The following is a 13,398-nucleotide window of genomic DNA, read 5'->3' as shown; positions in this document are numbered from 1 at the left end:
TCAAGCTACCAACTCAAGGCCTCTAGACTTATATTTCCTCCTGCTTAAGATATTCTTTTTCTAGATTATCACATGGCTATGACTTTTATTCATTCATTCAGGTCTCTGCTAAAATATCATATCCTCAAAGGTTCCCATGATCAGGGGTTAGCAAACTATGGCCCACAGACTGATTCATGCCCACTGCATATTTTTGTAAATAAAGTTTTATTGAAACACAGCCAGCCCCATTCATTTACTTACTGTCAATGACTGCTTACATATCGCAATGGCAGAAGTGAGTAGTTGTGTAGGAAACTATGCCAGAAATCTTAAAATATTTACTCTCTGACTCATTCCAGAAAAGGTTTACTGACCCCTACTCTATCCCCTCACTTTATTTTTCTTCTTTATGACTATCTTTTGACATTACACTGTATTTATTTGTTTATCTGTTTATGATTGAGCTTCTTCACTAGAATCTGAGTTTCTCTAGGGAAGGACTTTGTTACATTTATCACAGTGCCGCTAGCCCTAAAAATGTGCCAAGAACTCAGAATTGTATTCTCAACCCCTTTAAGTCTTTGCCTAAATGGCACTTCCCGGTGAGGTTTCTCCTGACACCCATGGCACTCTGGGCCCTCTTCTCTGCCTTATGTATTTTCTTTACTTTATAGAACTTATTGCCTTCTTACATAATACTTAACTTTCTTCAAAGCTTTATCACTAATGACTGACTCCCACATGAGAATGTAAACTTCCTAGGGGCAGAATCCTTGTCTGAAATGTTTACTTGGTACAGTGCCTGGCATATAAGAAGTGCTTAATAGATATTTGTTGAATGTTTGAGCAAATGAAGATAATTTCTTAGAAATGGAATTGAAATTGTTCAACTTCAGAGAATAAAACAAATAATAGGAAGTAATGTTATTATTCAGTATTTAGGGGAATCCTTGAGAACAGTCTTTAAAGGAGATTCAAATCCTCCAGCACCCCATGCACTGAGTTGTTTGTTTGTTTGTTTGTTGTCATAGAATGGATGAACCTATCAGCTTATGGATCAGGGATATCTCGGTTATTAGGACCTTTTCTGAAAGGCATGCTGCCCATTAACATCAAGACAGAATGAAAAACATCATCAAATACTCTGTTGATAGCACCTATTTAGATGTCGTACCTGCTCGCTGTCCTCAATAGGCATATTTCAATAAAGAGAGAGGAATGTCCCTTTGTACTTCAAGTAAGGTAAAAGGAAATTCTAATTGGATTTCACTCAAACTTTATGTTGCCAGGGGAATAATAACAAAATATAGGATGGCTGCATATTCCCCTGACCTCACTAGAATAGAATAGCTAGAATAGCTCTCCTGCATCCTCTGTTGTCTCCCTTCTCATTCTCAGAGTGAGCAAAGCCAACCATGGGGTCAGGTTCATTGAAAATAAAGATGATTCCTTTCAGGAGGCTGGAAGCCATTCACATAATACCCAGGTGTATCCAGATAACTGGGTGAAGGAATGGGCCTCATTCACTTGTGGAGCCTGAAGCGTGGGATTTTCCAGAAGCAGCTGCTTGGAGTTTGGATGCCCAGTGGATTCTGCCCCCTTCCCAAAGCTGACATGGGGAGGAGGATATATAAGGTCTCTGGTCACACAGTCTCATGGAACCAATAGACATTGGGTGGAGAATTTGGCTGACGGTCGTTTTTATCATCACATGTCATAGCAGATGAAGCCAGTGCCCTGTCATATCCCCTTGCACTGAACACTGGAAGGTGCAGTAACCCAACTTCCAACTGCCAGCATTTGATCTTCTTTGCCTGAGGGTTTTCTCTTTCTACAGGAGCCTGTGTGGCCACCAGTACAGACTAGAAGTGCAGGGGAATTAACAGTCCCCAGTAGCAGCCCTTAAACAAGGACTGGTAGGAGCTGGACCATAAATACCCCAGTTCCCTTACCCTCCAGTGAGTGAAGGCTGGAATGTGTGTTTTACGTGGAACCCCAGAGTTTTCCTAGTGAGGCCAAGTAACACTCACCTCTTATGATGACTGGTTTGATAATGTGACTTTTAATGGCTTTCTTCACGTTCTTATCTTACCTTCCTTATACCCACCCACACTGGGGTTTTCTTCTACCTCCCAAATAAACTACTTGTTTTCAAGGTATTGTGTCAAGGTCGCTTCTAGGCAAACCCAAACTCAGAAACATGCTTATCCAATTCATCTTTACCTTTAATTTCCTAGCCTAACTTAAATGTGTGCTGATTTTATTTATGTTTCACGTATGAGAGAAAACATGCTCCCCTTGAAAAACCATATCCTTTTCTTAGTAGACTGAACCCTTTGGGAATATTTAGTATTAACCTTTCTAGTAACAGTAACTTTCTTAGCCTTGGTTATAAGTGGGCATGTTATTGCAACCTAAAAGTATTAACAAAATACCTGCAGGTATGTTAACAATTTAGATTGTTCATATAAAATTTTTAGACCAGATAGTTCTCTCATAAAACTCAAGCCCTTTATTTCATACATGAAAACTCATTAGGTGGCATAAGATTTAGGCAGTGATTTAACTAAGATCTCACTGCTAATTGGCTTCACAGCTGAAACCACAAGTTAAATTCTGATGTTACTTAAAATAAATATTATTTAAGGTCTAATAAGCACTCTATATTCATACTGTGTTCTAGGCTTTCCCAGTTGTACCTGTTTTGACTATTTGATAACATGTACCTCTGGATGGTTAGGGAGAGGGAAGTCTGTCTTGATTTCTTTGGTCTCTATTCTCCTTCTTAAAAACAGAAGGCTGCTAACTTCTTAACAGAGAACAGCCTCCTTTTTGTGATTTCTGTGTTTACCTGAATACCCAGGGTTTTTCCATTCAAAGAAGAGATGTCCTTCCCTTCTCTCTGTGCCAATTTCTGCAGCCACCAGCTGTGGAAACAGCCATTCTCATGTTGTAGCAGAACTAATGATCTGCCTCCTGGGACCTGTGAGAGAGTCTCCTTGCCACCCTAGATAAGTGCATATGGCTGGTGTGCTTGTATATTTCTGCTCTACCCCTGTATCAGACTCAGTTTCTGCACTTCACCGACACTCAAGCCTACCCGTCCCATGGCCATTAAGCCTGTGGCAGCTCTCACCCATCAGTATGGGCGTGCCCTTGGCTGCAGTCAGAAATCCCTAGCAGCTGCTGCTGTGGCCTCATCTTGTAACACCCCAGGCTGCCTCAGCCTCCTGCGGTGGCTGGGTTTGGGCTTCACTCAGCAAAGCTCCATCATCATCATGTCTGTCTCTTCGGGAGCCTCAGGCTGCACTACAGGCTGACCTAAGTGAGCTTGTGAAGGTTCCGGCTTCCCAGAGGACTAGTTAACACCATCCAGGAGTATCATGATCATGGGTTTTGAATTAAAATAGTTTTTTGGTTGACAGTGCTTTGGACAAGGACCTATAGCACAAGCATTTTGCCCATTCTAGAGACTGGGCATCAAAATAGAGAAAGCTTAATGACGTACTCAGAAATACTGTACCATGAATAGCTTTGAAAAACACAAAAGCTAGTCTCTTGATTTCATCTTATCTTGACTTATTTACTGCCCTGTGTCCCTTTTTGTTTGCTTTTCCCCCGGGTTTATCTGTAGGGAGATGTATAATGGTTAATTTCTTCCTAAAGAATAATTCATCCAGGGTAGTACATGCTGCATACATCTGCGAGGCTCTTAAGTATTTCATGCATTATGTGGCCCAAATGGCTACATTAGGAGAAAAAAATCCCAATTAGTGAAATTTAAATATGGAATTTCTTTGAATTGCAGCTCTCCTTTCATATGTTACAACATCCTGATCAATGGCACCAAAAAGCAAAAGGTTTCTCTTATTGCTATATATTTTTATTTCCCTCCAAATATCAATGCCACATCAACTGTTAATCTGAAAAACCTCATTTAATGTCAGCTTGCTCACAGTTATGAAAATTCAGGTAATGTATTCCTGTTACTAATTGTATTTGAGAAAGTGTTATTAATTTCATATATCAAGTTCGTAGTGGCCATCTGTTCCCTCCGAACTGCTGCGTCTCCCTCCATCTGCCCTGTTTTTCTTCTGCTAATCGGGTGGCAAGGGCTCAGATGATCGGGAAGTTTCTCTCTGACTTTTGATTTGTCACTCATCATCAAGCCAGCTGTGCGTTTGTAACAGACTCCTCCGACGGGTGGTGGTGAATTTAAATCTGTCTGGTTTTCTTGTTTTTTTTTTTTTAAATAAAACTTTTTTGTCAAAAAATGTTTAAAGGAAGCCAGATTGTATTTTCTACACTGTAAAATGTGCTTTGCTGCCACTAATTTGGCTGCATCTGCACTCTCATGAATATAGATGAAGGTGCATGGCCAGGATATTATTAGGGACTGCGGCGAGCAGGGAAGAATTTTAAATGCGGCAAGATACCATAGTTTAGATTTCTGAGAACATTAGGACAAACTTGCATGAAACTGCTGACATTTGCTAGCTTTAAGTTCAAGATGAGTTTTTGAATCTTAACCACAAAGATTCTTCTTTGAATATTTCTGCTTGTGTGTGGTTGGATAGGGAAAAGAGATTGTGGAAAGGATTGTAGGAGAATATTTTGTTCAAATTTCTTCACCTTGTCTCCCATAAATCATGGACTAGAGTCAGTGTGCAAGGGACTTGTTTGAGTCCATGGTCTAGGTGAGCCAGCTGGGCAGGACATTAGCCAGCATCATGACTTTCAAGTCACTTCAACACCTTGTGGGAAAAGATATGAAGCTTACAGACTTGGGGCCTTGAAGATGAACCTAGAATACCAATCATTGTTTGTGATTGTTTATTGTATACTTCAGTGCTAATAATAGGCCATACACAATAAATGTTTATGAAAATATTATTCATCACCTCTGGTAAGCATTTCCTCAAAGTCCAATAGACAACAGCAACACTTGGAAGTTAATGATAATTAAACAAGTTCTATTTTGCCTTCAAAATGATTCAGTATCACTAGATATGAAAAATATTCAACTCATGCTCAGAAAATGTGCATTTTAGGAACAGAGAAGAAATAAAACAAAGGGGCACTATCTATCCTCAAGAAATTCACAATCTACTAACTATATAGTGGGAGAGGTACTCTCTGATATTTCCAGTGGCAACTACTAATAAATAGTGAAGCAACAACTGCTGTATAAACACAGGTACAAATCACCCTAAAAATAAATATCTTGAGGGGTACCTGGGTGGCTCAGTCAGTTGGATGTCTGGCTTCAGCCAGGTCATGATCTCTCAGTCTGTGGGTTTGAGCCTCGCAGCAGGCTCTTTGCTGACAGCTAGGAACCTGGAACCTGCTTTAGACTCTGTGTTTTCCTCTCTCTCCGCCCGTCCCCCGCTAGTGTGCTGTCTATTTTAAATAAATAAAAATAAACATAAAAAAAGAATGAATATTTTGAATCATGTTATCTCTAAAACAAAGCAAAGATTTCCAATATCTATTTCATGTCTAATAAGTTCATATTTTTTACGTTAAAAAGTGAAACTTTTCTTGAGATTTCCCCCCTTCATAATCATAACACTTCAACATCAAAAAAGACTGTCACTCTCACTAAATAAATAAACAAAGGCACCTGTTCAAAATAATTTAAAAAAAAACAACAACTGGAAATTTACATTTCAAAGTACAATGGTTTTACACCATAATACCTGTTATGGGTTAATTGTGCTCCCTAAAAAGATATGTTGAAGTCCTCATCCCCACACCTCATCCCCACATCCCTGTGAATGTAATCTTATTTGAAAATAGAATAGTTTCCCCTTATCCATGAGGGACACATTAAAAGTTACCCCCACCCCAGTGGATGCCTGAAAAAATGTGGATAGTACTGAACATTATATATATTCTTTTTTTCTTGTACACAGATATGTATGATAAAATTTAATTTACAAAATTAGGCACAGTAAGAAACTAATAACTAATAATAAACTAGAATAATCATAACAATATACTGCAATGAAAGTTATGTGAAGATTGTTGCTCTCTCTCTCAAGATATGTTATTCTACTGCATTCATCCTTCTTGTGATGATGTGAGATGATAAAATGCCTACTGATGAGATGAAGTGAGGTGAATGACGTAGGCACCTTGACATAGTGTTAGGCTGCTATTGACCTTCTGACCAACTGTCTGCTTTCAGACTTTGGTTGACCAACTAAAACTGTGGAAGCAAAACTGTGGACAATGTCTGCTATAGGGTCTTTACAGGTGTAATCAAGTTAAAATGGGGTCATATGGTACCAGGGCGGGCCCTAATCCAATACATTTGGTATCCCTAGAAGAAGAGAAGAGACCCAGAGGAGACCCATGGAGAGAATACCATGTGACAATGGAGTCAGAGATTGGATGATATTTCTTAAACAACTGAGCCATCCAGGTGCCCTGAGGATGATATTTCTATAAGCCAAGGAACACCAGGATTGTCAGCCACAGGATTGTCAACCTAAGGAAGAGGTTGAGGATTCTGTTCTAGAGACTTGCAGACTACTGTACCCCAAACTGCAAGAGAATACATTTCTGTTGTTGTAAGCCACCAAGTTTGTGATACTTGGTTACTGCAGCCTGAGGAAACTAATACATCATAACACAATTTAAGAAATAAAAACAGGAGTGTCTGGATGGCTTGTCGGTTAAGCTTCTGACTTGATTTCAGCTCAGGTCATGATCTTATGTTTCATCAGGCTCCCCGCTGGCAGTGCAGAGCCTCCATGGGTCTCTCCCTCTCTCTCTCTGCCCCTCTCTTGCTTGTGTTCTCTCTCTCTCAAAATAAATAAATAAGCTTTAAAAAAGAAAGAAAAACAAAATGTTTGACCATTTTTTTATTTCCATAATTTTTGTTTGGTTTTAAGGTAGGGCATCAAAGTTCTCGTGTTTCTTAGGGTCATGAAGGAGAATACCTAATGAGGTCTTAAAGTTTTTTGAAAATGGGTTCTTTTTTAAAAATTATGTTGTTATAAAAATAAAATAATTGTAGGACTGTCAAGTATTTTCAAGCTACCATAATTAGTGACACACAAGAAGCATGGCAGAGGAAATACCAGATGTAAATTATTTCAACAAGCAATGAAGAGCTAAAATTTTGTACTATCATAACTTCTTTGACCATCTTTGTTGGGAAAACCATTTTCTTATTTTTCGCCCAGAGATTTTACTAGGGACACCTCTACCAAACCCAAAACTAGTTCCATTTCCACTTTTTTACTTGTCTCTTGATATCCTTTATGAAAAACTTCTTTGTACCTCTGCTTGTTTACTAAAACACCAGATATACCCCCTTGAGATAATTTTGAGGGTTTCCAGACCTGTCTAGATTGTTAAGAATACACATTTAAAAATTAGCCAAAGCATCCTCCCTGTCTCTTGTTGATGCCTGTTCCCCAGATTTTCCTCTTTAGTCAACAACAACAACAACAAAAAAGGTATCCCAGAGACCCATGATAGCCCATTTCCTTCACCATCACCTAAAGCTAGATCCCTTCCCACTCATCTGGGTCAATTTGTGATTGACATTAGTCCTCCATAGTTCCAAACAGCTGTATTCGAACTGTCCTAAATGTTGCCCTTTCTATACAACCTTTCTAATCAGTGGTCCTGAGGCCAGCAGTTACCAGCCTCACCTGGAAGCTTTAGAAATGCAGACTCTCGGGGTGCCTGGGTGGCTTAGTTAAGCATCTGACCTCAGCTCAGGTCATGATCTCATGGTTTGTGAGTTCGAGCCCCTAGTCAGGCTCTGGGCTGACAGCTAGCTCAGAGACTGGAGGCTGCTTCTGATTCTGTGTCTCCCTCTCTCTCTGACCCTCCCCTGCTCGTGCTGTCTCTCTCTCTCAGAAATAAATTAAAAAAAATTTTTTTAATTAAAAAAAAAAGAAATGCAGACTCTCAGGCTTCTGAGTCACCGATAGCATTTCTAACAGGCTCTCCACTGATTCCAATGTACATTCAAGTTTGAGAAGCAGCGCTACACAACACATGATTGCTGTTTTCCCTACAAATCTCCAAAGCAGTGTCTTACACTAGGGGACATACCTGTTCCTAGTTTGATAACAGTGTCCTTCTACTTTAAGTAAACCACAGTCTTCTAACTTTTACAGAATTTGTGTGCGAACAAAAGGGCAAAAAAGACCCATGTGCCACAGTATTACTGCTGATGCTTTCCTAATGTACTGTGTTCACTGATAGCAAGACCTTGGAATATCCTTAATGATATTAGCAGAATATACATTAACACGGAAGAGAAGACCAGGCCCTTTTAAGCGGCAGTTCTGTTTCCTTTCCCTAGGTGGATAATGAAGTAGATTCACTTTTCCCATGACACTGGGCTGCCTGATATTTTGCTGTGTTACATGACGTGCTTCAGCATGACTAATACATCCCAGCTGGTCTCAACAGCAGGAAAATGTGTCGTGGGGGGTGGGAGGGGGTCGCCGTGACACGGTTAGGAAGTTACGCATGCGCACAGAGAGGAGGCTCTGTTGTGTCTATGATTAGAGTTGGGGGTGGGGTGGGAAGAGAGAATGAATGAAAGGGGGGAAAATGGGGAAATCCCAGGAGTTCCAGAGACTTGAAATTTTTCAAGCTGTCATTTACCTTTGCAAAGTTGTGGTTGGTGACTGTGTTTACAGGCTGTGGATCTGTAAACAGCACATGTGCAAACCGTTAGCTATTGTTTTGAAAATGACAGTATGGCCAATAATTTCAATTTCAGTGTTTAAGCGTGAACCAGATGACGCTATGTTTTATTTAAAACTGGGCATGTATCATGGAGGGTGGAAACTTGTACCTCTTAAACACTTTTATATTGTGTAGTGAGCCATATGTTGCCTGCTTTCAGGTTTTTAAAGTGATTGCCTACTGCCTAAAGGTAGCTTGTCTCAAGATTATAATCCGCATTTTGCTGGAGGGCAGAAATGAACCCATTAATTTAACAGCACACTAATGGGATTGGTATAAAGGTGTTAATTCTATTCCATATTCCTTAAGGATTAGGTTGAATGATAGTTTGGTAAGAAAGAAAGGGGTAAAGAATCAACAACAGAAGTATGAGGCCATACAAAAGATTTGACCAATATATTTAAAAATTGTCTTCCAATCACTACCACCTAAAAAAACAAAAACAAGAACAAACAAAAAAAACAAGCCAAACTTGATAGCCAGATGAAGTAATTTCTAACTTAAAATTCTTTTTTAAATCTTAAGTTTCCTTCTTTATTTTGTAAATTTAGATGGGACCAAGCTTCTTGCTCCTCATTAACTCTTAACAAAGAATGCATGCTAACATTTGCTCTGAGTTATCCCTGGTATATATTCAAGAAAGTTGCCGGAAACATATTCTCGCTGGATATTTAATTTTGGAAAGATTTGGGCCAGTCAATAAAAGATTCTTGCCATCTCAGATTCTTTTTAAGAATATTTATTGGCGCTCAGCTGGAAGGGAGTTGGCACCTAGGTCTGACATGACCCCCACTGGATAACTGCTATTCAGTTGTGCGGCCCTGGACCCCTTCGGAATGTGAGACCGAGTTCTGTACCGTGCACGTCAGGGCAGTGGGACTGAGGCACGAGTGGGTGAAGCCTGTCCTATGATTTGATAAAGGTCATACAAATTTCTGTTTTTACTTAGAGGAATACTTCTCTAATAGTAGAGACACCAAGTTCTAAACTCCCAGGTAATTGTTTCTCCTAGGCTGGTTTCCCAAGCAACTTGGCTACTAAGAATCCAGTTCTGTTAGAGGAGGAAAATGTTAGCTCTCTTGTAATAGTCCCACCTCACTGAGTAGGCATCCAAAACACCATCACCACCTAATTCGCTTAATACTAGTATCCATGTTAAACCAATATCTTCCCTTTAAAAAATTGGCAGTTTATAACAGGATTTCTTATCAGGTAATAACCATCTAGGTTTATTTTAAAACCCCTTTCTTGTTAGCTTAAGAAATAAAATCCAGCAACGACAGAAGATTAGGTTTCCCCCCCGGGTTCAGACAGTTCCTTCTTTGTGTTCACCTCTCTTCTTTTGTAAGATGTGATCAGCAGCCTGTATTGGGAGGCCTGTGGGGGAAGAGATTAAGTTCTCCTCAGCTGGCCGTCCGAGGGTGTGGCTCTTTAACATTTTGGCTAACAGATGGTGACAACCCAACAGGTGCACCCAGATCACTGCGCGGAGCTTTCTACATCTGCCGGGCGCACAGTGTGCTCACTCCGACTTCCCCCACGCCAGCTGGGGCCTTGGCTCCACCAAGCATGGCCCGGACAACGTATCCTGGGATGGAGACCCATGACCTTCAACCATTAACCTAGTGATATGTGCTTTAGAGGATAAGCAGGGCAAAAACACTTTGATCTGAATGGTATGCAATGAAAAGAGAAACAAAGGGTATAGACCCTGGGGTGAAGTGAGGAAGTGACAGGCAGTTTTGGTAACAAAATCCTCTTTCCAGGATTTGACAGATTCTCTCATCGGGGCCAGCTTTCTCTTTTAGCAAGGACATTGGCCTGCATGTATTGCCACCCTGGGAAATTGTTGTTGGATGACTCAAAATTGTTGAATGGAAACAACCCAGAGAATCATTGAGACAATCCCCTTTGCAACAATAGGCAAGCCTTCATACGCTTGCTATATGCAGGGTTCTGCTGGAATTATCCTGAAGCAGCCTCGTAATAAATCTATGGGACGGGCACTGTGTCTCTTCCCATTCTGCAGTGGAGAAACCAAGGCATAGAGAGGCCAAGTGAATTACAATCAGAAAAGAGCAGAGTGAGTACTTACTGATTCAACTTAATTTAAACAGACATTTATTGAGTCTACTATGTGCTGGACACAGGCCTACAAGCCAACTCTCCAAACCAAGTTGGCCTGACACGAAAGTCCCTGCACTTAACAGTTGTGTGGAATAGTCAAGGATTGACTTACCCTAGACCTTTATCTATTTGAAGATGTAGAGATGAAAAGACACTTGTCATCACTGTAAGTTGCAACTTCACGTATTAAGTCAACTTGAAATGTCTGGTTTGGTTTTGGTTTGGTTTTGGTCTGGTTATCAAGGTCCTCATGTCGCACAAAATCAGGCCATATCACCATGTTCTTTCACTAATCTTCACCATTAACCTTATTTAAAGCCTAGGATTTTGAGACTTAAGCATTCTCTCTACTACAGTTTTATTTTTACAGATGAGGGAAACTACTCACAGGAGTATATCCTGGAAGCAGATTGTTTGTTTTAAAAATCAGGAATAACCAGATGAACCAAGGAACACTGTCTTCCACATGTGGCTTTATGAGCGGTTTCCAGCCCCCACCCCCTCCGGACATGTGATACGTGGCCTGGCAAAGGTTAGAGAAGGACAATGTTGTCCCAAATCCTGATGCTCCAGTAGTGTTCACATGACGAATGTTGTACTAACTAGTGGTTCATTGTTTTTTACCAATCTACAATCCGTTATTTTCCTCCTGATGGGGATTAGCTCCTAAGGATTTTGTGCTGTTGTATTCTGTGGTTTGTTTGTATGTTTGCACTACCTACATGCCAGGTGTGGTCTTGTGTCTTATATGCATCTTATCATTTAATGTCCTTCTACAAAACACTATGATGCAGATACTATTATTGGTCCATTTTACAGATGAGGAAACTGAGGCTTTGCATGTTTGAGTATCTTGTATAAGATCTCACAGCCTGTAATTATATAGTTGTATGGTTTTTGATTATTTTCTGACACTCCCACTGGACTATATCATATAAAGACAGATTGTGTCTGCTGAGATGCTTATATTCACCCCAGGGTCCTTAAACATTTAACAGGGCCTCCATACACACATGCTTAATAAATATTTGTTTACTGAATAAATGAGAGAATAAATGAATAAAGTTGGATAACTGGAATTCAAAGTCATGCCTATTTAAATCGAGAGTCTATCTTTTTAACCACTAGTTATATGAGCCCACATGCTCAGACTAGCTATGTTCTACTTACACCTAGGTAGTGTTAGTCATCATTAGGTATTGTTATGAACCAAATTCTGTCCTCCTAAAATTCCTGTGTTGAAGCCATAACTACCAGTGTGATTGTATTTGGTGATATGGCCTTTAAGGAGGGACTTAAGATTAAATGAAGCCATAAGGCTGGAGCCCTAATCATATTGTGCTGTTACCCCAATAAGAAGAGGGAAAGAGACCAAAACTTGCTCTCCATGCCCACACAGAGATGAGGCCATGTAAGGAAGAACAAAAAGGCAGCCATCTTTAAGCTAGGAAGAAAAGCCTCACTAGAAACTGACCCTGACAGCACCTTGAATTTGGTTTTCTGATCTATGGAACCATGAGAAAATTTCTGTTCTTTAACCCACTGAGTCTGGTATTTTGTTATAGCAGGCCTGAGTTGGACTAATATAACGACCACAACTCATTTGCTTTTTTCCCTTGTTCCTCTTACTCTCGCCTTTAGCCAGAGTATCATTAAAAAAAAAAAAAAATCTTTTATCTGTTTCTCAGTCTTCAGAAAGCAGTTATAGGGACTTGCTTTCTTCCTCCATGTGCGTTCTTTTTTTCTTACCATTTTCAGCAAAGAAATACATGTTAGCAGCTTTTTTCTGCCTATTTTATCACCATTTTTCTTAAGAGGAATGAAATACCAAGACAACTAAGGCCTGCTTGATGTATATGAGTGATATGGATTCTCTGTGTTTGGAATTAACTTCTCGCATTGACAGCCTCCCCAGTTCCAGAGCAGCTCCTCTCGCCATCTCCCGCCAGGTCTGTATTACAGGGATGATTTATTATGGCCGATGTAAAGCAGCACCAGTCAAGAAGAGGAGGGGTTAGAGACCTGACAATTGGACTGAAAGCCTAGGACAAAACTGTGAGTTGGAAATCCTGTCCCAACCTTTGAGTCTGACTTTGAGTGATCAAATGTACAAAATCGACAGCAAATGAAGTCATAATTAATTCACCTTCTTGTTTAGAATCAAGAGGATTCTAATCATCAGGGAATCCAGTTGGGGTTCAGGCGTGGAAGCCTCATAGTAAGTGGGCATTTAGAAAACACAAGCTATGAAGAAAAGATTCTGGTTAAGAGTTTATGCCTAAAAAGGTATAGAGTCGTTAACCTGAGTAACCAGCAGATCTGAACTAAAGAGAAGGGTCAGAAGATACAGCATATTGGGTCCACATGGGAAGAGGAAAAGTGATCCAGAAGGGATGGCCCGGGAACCTAGGGGTTATTTAAAAAAAAAAAAAAAAAAAAAAAAAAAAAGACTACATCCTGGGTTTGGCAACAACAAGCCACAGAAGGCAAGAGTCAAAGCCTCTGAAAGCCCACGAGCTCCTGAAATAATTCCCGTAGCAGGAAGAATACTGAGAGCCATGATATGTT

The sequence above is a fragment of the Crocuta crocuta genome, unplaced genomic scaffold, assembly GCF_008692635.1.
Source record: "Crocuta crocuta isolate KB4526 unplaced genomic scaffold, BGI_CrCroc_1.0 scaffold235, whole genome shotgun sequence".
Taxonomy (NCBI): Eukaryota; Metazoa; Chordata; class Mammalia; order Carnivora; family Hyaenidae; genus Crocuta; species Crocuta crocuta.
The sequence above is the reverse complement of the archived record's forward strand: the minus strand, read 5'-3'. Positions refer to the sequence as shown.